General features: G+C 35.8%; 1 protein-coding gene across 3 annotated transcripts in view; it reads left to right on the top strand.

The window, feature by feature from the left end:
- Positions 1 to 1876: 1876 nt before the first annotated feature.
- Positions 1877 to 8005, top strand: part of SH3BP2 (SH3 domain binding protein 2) — a 52250-nt gene continuing 46121 nt past the window's right edge. Inside the window, exon 1 of one of the 3 annotated variants that reach the window (XM_072406536.1) lies at positions 1877 to 2015. The gene's annotated coding sequence lies outside the window, so the exon portion shown is untranslated. The remainder of the gene's footprint in view (positions 2016 to 8005) is intronic. The other 2 variants (XM_072406535.1, XM_072406537.1) reach the window with 2 other exon arrangements.

Here is an 8005-nt window from a genome sequence, read left to right as displayed (position 1 = left end):
TCTAAATCTGATTGCAAACCCCCAAAAAATGGTCTCTTATAATTGGTCGACTGCTGAGAACAGAATTGAGATTGGAAGTGAAAATAGACCCATTTGTAAACAATAGTAACAATAAAGTCTCAATTTATTGGTAAATACTTGGACGTAATGCAATGATCTGAGCACTGCTTAGTGCTTTTGACAATTAGGGATGATGGAATCCACTCAGGTTCAGTTTGCTGGGGATTCATCCTGTTTAAAATGTAGTCAAACAGAACTTTGTAGCAAATATTATTGAAGTCTATGGGGATAAAACTTGTAAGTACATTCTGGCCATTTTTGTATGTAATAGGCCATGTAATGTCAAAAAAGCCATGTGCAAATGTGTAGATACAGCCAACATAGAGGTGTAAATTGCAAGGTTTCTTGGCAGGGAAGGGATTAAAGGTGAAATGTAATGTGTTAATATTTTGCATTCCCTGGTTCTTATTATCCCATTCTTCAGCATACTAATTAAATGAAAACAAATCCTTTATTACATACCTTTTGAGGTATTGGGTTGATGGGTTTTGTGGTTATCTATTTCTTGCAAGCAGATAATGACTGGTGGGCATGGGTCATAAGGATGCTGTACCTAGCTCCTTATTAACATCCCAGCATTTCTCATGAGTCTTCACCATGGTGCCAGAACTGGGATAGGGTTTGGGATTAGTTATGAAAAAGTGCCTTAATAGATGAATGTTGAATGCAAACCACCCAAGGTAACACGTGCATGTAATGCCAAGCCAAAAGGCTGGCCAGGGGCAATCAGGATGGGAAGAAAAATGGCTAGATGATGCCAGATGTCCTGCAGCCAAGAAAGAAGTTAGGCTCTCTCTGACATGTTTCAGCTTCTAATGCACACGAAGATTATAGATTATAATGCAAGAAGATTATAGTATGCAGTGAAATCAGAGAAAGCAATTTCATTACAGGAGAGAAGCCTATACACCTCTGAACACCACTCCCCTGACGGTACAGCCAATGCTTTTTAAGTCAGCCCCTTTTTGTTTTTCCAAAATATTTGAAAAGAATGGCAATGACTGTCCTGCAAATATGAAAATAGATTTGTGATCAAAGAAACTGCATGTGTGTGGAGTAGTAGTTTAAAGTAAGAACTGTATGTACCCCATATGGGGCAATATGTATGGCACATGGTTTACTGTTACCTCTTTAGGAAAGGAAGTTGCATATATACCCCCTGCAAGGGTTACATTGGCACACAACAATTCAAAGTTGTAATATTGCTTCCTGCGGATCTATCATTTTAGAACCTAGATTATGGGCAGCTGTGCCCAGGCCTGTATATAAAGTATATTTGTGAATAATCTTTTTAGTTGTATTTAGTTATTGCAGCTAAGGTTAAATTACGGGTGATTTTAGCAATGTAATTGCTTGCCTTTCCTCATATAAGGTTTGGGTTTTCAGTGATTTCAATTTAAATTCAGGAGACGATCACCCTGCAAAAGTGTTCATCCTTACTATGAATTTATAAACTATTGCTAAACTAAGTTGCAATAATACATTATAATAAAAACTTTCTTTAGCAGTTACACTTTGTCAATGTATTGTATCTGAGTTTTGGGAGGCTCATACAGAAACTTACTTTAACTTCTAAGGGGAAAGAAATGAAAGAGGTGTATGCAAGAAAGGAACACAAAGCAGGAAGGAAATGGCTGATAAATACAGTCAATGTATTGTACTATTTCTGTAGTAGAGCAGAGCACTGAACAAGATGAGGCAACAGAGAACAAGCACTCCCAGGTAGGGACTGGCCAGGTAGAATGATTGGGAGGCTGGAGAATAGGAGGGCCTGATAGCAGGGATGGGGAAGGTTGGAGGAAGGAGGTGTTACCAAGAGTGTTCACATTTGTCAGTGCTGTATGTTTCTTCCTTCTCTTGTCCAGAAATAATGTGAACAGAAGTGTGTGACCGAGGTCCTTGGAACTGGCAGAAGAAGAGGAGCTGCATCCCTACTAAGGTGTTCTATTGAACAGGTAATCCTCTCAGGGTGCTGCAAACTTTGTACTTTATCCTTATACCTGGCTGCAGTTACCAGGTGATATACATATGTGTGTATGTATGTGATGATTTGTGATTTCATATTGCAAATGCTGGTTGATCTTGCATTGGTTTTTCCATATATTTTAAATAAGTAAACAGTTCTAACTATGAAATCACAAGTAAGAAGAACTATACGCGTTATAGTGAAAGAAATATGGAAGCAACCGTCTCTGACTTCTCCTTCTGAAACTGCTAATTACCTGGCTGTCATAAAAACTTCTATCTTTTCTGTGCCTCCCAATCTTTATTCTTATTCTTGGTCTATACCTCAAAAGTTATAGATGCCAGACATTTTCAGCAGTGGCAGCCCTAGAACAGGTTTATTTTAAATATGTTTATATATATGTTGATTCAATGGATTTGGGTAGCAATTAGAAAAGTAGTAAAAAATACAGCAAATGTGTTAATTGAAAAACTGATTGAGGAGGATGAATCCCACCAAATCCAATCACACCGCTCAATGTTACATTTGGTCTGACATAATTGTCCATTAATGTGAATTACTGTGTATATTATGGTTTAGAAGTGCTGACACAGTAAATATAAAACAGGGCTGCAGTTTTGAATAAATGATTGATAGAAATGTGATAGACATGAAATCTGCAATAGGCTGCCTACATACAATGTATGACGTGCAAAAGAATGGTTTCAGTTTCAGTGCCATGATCAATCAAGTAACAAAAAAACAAGTCCTGCTAATTAAATTTCGACTAATCACATAGCATAATTGTAGTTTATGTATCTCTGCAGGTACTTTAAATAATATTGTAAAATGTTAATATGTAATTCATTGTAAAGCATTTGTCATAGATAATGTAGGGGGGGTAAGAACTTTTGTTAAGTATTTATTACTTTTTATCCTCGTTGGGAAGATTTACCTTACCTTCCTGTACTGGAGATTGTAGTTTTTAGACTTCCCTTTCTCATAATCCTTGGCTGTTATACAGATCTAGTTTAAGTAATTTCTAAGAGTCTGATCTGTACTCAAACTACTCAAACTTGGAGGTCTGACATCACACTGACTTTATTTGCTGCATGCTTGTTCCAGGTCAGTTAAACAGTATTGAAGTCTGTATATTAGGTACAGAGTTACCCTTTACTGGCCACTGATTAAGGCTGAAAAGTAATTACTCTGCTATAAAGGTATTTGGAGATAAAGTATCCAAATCTGCTCATGTAATAGTTATGGGAATGGTACATCAAGCATGTATTCTTTAACAAACACTCCTAAAAAGGAGACATTAGGAGAACAGAAGAGAGAGAACACTTTTTTTTAAAAGTGTTTGATTTCAGGTTTTGCTATTACAATAAAATATATGAAACAGCTACAGCCAAATCATGGGTTCTAAAAAATAGGAATGGATCACATATACTCATGGTTTACGCTGTCTATTACTCGGACCATACTCACTTACATTGAACAAAGCAAATTAGCAAACAAGCTTTGTGTATAAAGCTATATACAGGTATACTGTCTGCCAAATGACGTTCCCATGCTTTAGGGGGCAGTGTTATGATCTGGGGTTGCTCCAGCTGGTCAAGTGTACATCAGGTTAGCTTAAAATCTAAATATACAAAATGTCCAGGTTTTTCCATCAATGGATTTTCCCTGTCCTGATAGCATGGCATACAATGTCAGGATTCCTCAGGGTCAAATTGTGAAACAGTGGATTAGGAAGCAAGTGAACTCATTTTCACACATAGATTGGTCCAGTCCTTAATGAGAATATTTTGGAATGAGCTGGGGAAGATTTTACACTGTCTCCCATCATTAATATAAAATCTTGGTGAAAAATGAATGCAACTCTGGACAGAAAGATATGTTGTCATATTGCATATTCAAATCAGTATAATTGTAGGCATACTCAGCTGTTATATATAGTTGTAAACCCTGATAAAAAAATTGGTCATAATTCCCACGTATTAAATGATAGTAGGATGGTTAGAGTTTTTCCAGATTTTTAGGATGATTTTACTAGCATGAAAAGATGTTAGGTGATATAAGGATTTGTGGGAAGTGAAATTTAATAGGAATCAGCCATTTCCAATAAGTAAATCTCAAGAGCTTGTAAGAGCTTGGGGCCAGGGAATGCAATGTTATAACATGTTCAAAATAGATAAAATGCCCACAGGGTAGTGGGAGCATCTAAAGCAGTCTTAAAAAAATGAGCCATGCAATAAGGTTTTGCAGCTGTAAAAATTACAAAAAAATTACTTTTTTATTATTATTAACATTAATAATAAACAGTATTTATATAGCACCAACATATTACGCAATGCTGTACATTAAATAGAGATTGTAAATGACAGACAGATACTGACAGTGACAATGGAGGAGGAGAGGACCCTGCCCCGAAGAGCTTACAATCTAGGAGGTGGGGGAAGTAACGCACAATAAGAGGGGGGATTTGTAGTGGAGTGAAGTAGTGATGGTTTCAAATGACAGAAGAAGACTAGGCAAGTTTGGGTTTTGAGTGCTCCTTTAAATGAGCAGGAAAAAGGAGCAAGCTGATTAGGATGAGGAAGACCATTCCAGAGAGTACTTAAATATTCTTATCAAATTGAATTTACTTATCAGCAGTGCTATTTGTTTCTTTGGACCAGATGTCCTCCAAATTCATATACAGCCTATACAGAGTAGAGATACAGTGAGATCCTTTTTACTAAATTTTGTCAAGGATTCCTGGTGCTTAAGATTATTGGAAGGTTTATATTGTTGAAAAGCCTTTCTTAACGAAAAGTTAATAATTGCAAGGATTGGCTTTTGGATTAAACCGACAAAGTATAATGTAACGTAAAGGTAACTAAAGAATCACTTGCATGCAATCTTTGCATTGTATGTAAAGCCAAAATTTTCATTAAGGTGAAAAAACATCCCTTTTTTTGTCCAGAAGACACAACAGGAAATTAAAGAAAATTGTTCCAAAGGTTTAAATTCTTTTCATAGGAACAGGTGTCCCTGGAGGAAGATTTTCTCTAAACCATTGTTGTGATGACAATATTGGACTTTCCCAAACCTTCTCTTTAAGAGCATAAGAAAGGGGGTTTTCCCAAATGGAACAAATACATGAGCAAGGATGTGAAAATCCATAACCTACCTAATTCCCTACTGAAAACGCTGTTGTTGTAGAGTTGTTTAAATATTTTACAAATGTCTTCATTCTCTAACAGAGCTGTACCTGCTATAAAGATTTAAGTTAAGCATCAAGCATGCATTCAGGTGTCCTGGATGCCTGTACTCCATGCTATGGACTGTACTGCATGCTATGATTCCTCTGGAAGATACTACTTTACTTTTCTATCCATGCACAGTGACAATATTATAACAGATTTTTTTAACTTATTACTAATAATATTATTATTTTTATTCATTATTATCATTATCTTTAAAGAGTGTAAAAACAAAATTGAAACACTGCAAAAAGTAAAGATGGATGCACATACATACAATCAATTGTTTTACTCTTTAAATGATTTAAACACAGCTACAGTACTTTAAGACTTAGCTTACCAGAGCAGATATTGTTTAGTTCTGTATTGGATAATTTTACATTTTAAAATGATATAGAAAAATTTTACTTGCAAACTGTAACATACTGTTAACATCTTTCTGTTCATCAGTCTTAGGGATTTTCTACGTTATTTGTTCAGTTGCTTTCAGCTTGGAGGTAAAAGCTTGGTGTAAAACACATTGGTGATGATTCATGACAAGGGGAACAAGCTATCCCAAGAACTTTCATATATAAGATACTATAAATGAATGCTGGAGACAATGTAACTTTCACTGCTGTGTTCTAGAAAACCCGTCATATGAGCAGGAGTGTGGTTGCCAGTGTTGACTTTCTAAAAAATGCTGGATTCCTGACTATCAGTTTTACTTATTGATGTCAAGATATTCTGAGTCTTTATCTAAATAGGGTGTATAAAAATGTCAGAGAAAAAGTGGAAGCACTTATTTGCATATTGGTTCTTGTTTATGACTCAAAGTATTAAAGCAGAAAGTTCAGCAAGCCAGTCAGGAAGCCAGAACCAAGAAGAAGCTAGCAATGGCGGCATGTATGTTTAACTTAGGAATGGTTTTCTTTAAAGAGAACTTGTGCGTTGCTCATAGAGAGAAAAGAAACAGATTCACTTTACTGTCTCACTCCCCAGCAACATATACTCTCCCTACTCTTACAGCCAATGTCATTCAATGGCTATTAACAAAGTCCATGTCATTTATCAATAACTATATAATAAGTATTTAAGGAGCTTCAAGCTCATTTTTAATAAACTGTATTAACATAGTGGCAACCTATTACACAGTGCAGTACATTAAATAGGGAGTACAAGTGAAAGATATAAAACAATGACACAAGAGGAGAGGAGGACCCTGCCCAAAAGAGCTTACCATTGTGTTTGCTGTCACATTGGGGAGAGGAAAGTGCTCGACTCTATTCAAGTTCCAGGCACTTCAAAAAATTTCGAGAATTGATGCCCCTCCCCAATACAGTTTTACCAGTCATAGGTGTTCTAAATGTCACTAATTTAGACGGACTGTTCTTCTTTCCTCCTCAGTTGTCCCTCTTTTTGGTTGAAAATATGGACCGCTATAAAAATGTGTGGTATTTAAATATGAAAAATTGTTATGTTGCACCAAACATCTAATCCTCTAACTAGATTTGTTTAATATTCTGAAATACTTATATAAAGGTGGGCAATTGTAGAAAAACATTAGCTGGTTTAACTAACCATTTTGTGTGATATGCCTACATAATTTTAGCTAAAACGTGTTCCTCTTCCTCAAATTACGTCTGACCTTTATTATCACCTCTTTGTTTTTCTTCCACTATCTTTGAACTTGCTGGTTTGAGTATTACTTTTTTATATACTGCATAGTTTTGCTTAGATTTTTTTAGGTGAAACTGGTTTTTCCAGGAACCACTGATATATATATATGTGAAACCTTTAGGGAAGAAGAATGTTAACCTTTGAACCTTGTGTGTCAGATGAGCTAAAATACAACGTAAAGCATTCCACAATGTATGTTATGTCATTGCCACATTTTTCCAGTACAGCAGCTTCACTGGCTGTTGGATGCAAATAATTTTCCCTCACCAAAGTTCTACTAAATTTCTTTGAAAAAAAGTGCATATATGAGAGAAACGTGCAACCTAATGTGAGCATAGCCCCCCTCCGAAATCATGGAGTTAAGTGAGTAAGTAGTCCATGTGGGAACAAATCTTGGGATATGTACCTAACACTTGTAAGGATGCTACTCTGATAAGCAGTAAAATGACTTCAACATCACCAAAAACAGTTGTGCAACAGAGTGCTACAAGCTATATCATCTATATCAAAATAAAACCTTTTTCAGACATTTATTATTCTCACTGCTAAATATTATTTACCGGTAATTATTTAGGTATTATCCCAGGGAGTCCTTTTTTTAAAGAAAAAATGCCCATTCACCCATCACCACCACCAGTAAGATATGGACGAAAGAGTGCAAAACCAGATGAAGTGTTGCCAGAAGCAAAAAATTATCATTAAATCACTTATACTTCTAAACTGCTATACCCCATACCCAATCAGTAACTTTGTATCATGTTTCTTGAATTGGAAAGCCATTAACTTTTTTTCCATTTGTTTTGTTGCTGGATTTTACTAAATAGAGAAAAAGTGTGACACTCCGTTGCCATGCCCCCATACTTAAACAATACATTTTTATAGAGGTATATTTATCCATCTAAAATGGGGGCAACTAAGGAGACTTGGATCCCAAAGAGGCACAGACACGCCATATCAAGGACAGTTGGAAGTTATGTTGTGGGGCATTATATATAAATATATATCTTCCAAGTATGAAAACAATATCATATCATATAAGGAACATGTTTCCATTGACAAATAACCTGGCTTACTGGTTCATTTCAACAATTGG

Source organism: Pyxicephalus adspersus, chromosome 3 (assembly GCF_032062135.1).
Source record: "Pyxicephalus adspersus chromosome 3, UCB_Pads_2.0, whole genome shotgun sequence".
In the NCBI taxonomy this organism is placed as follows: Eukaryota; Metazoa; Chordata; class Amphibia; order Anura; family Pyxicephalidae; genus Pyxicephalus; species Pyxicephalus adspersus.
Note: the sequence above shows the minus strand (reverse complement) of the source record. Positions and strands in the feature narration are given on the sequence as shown.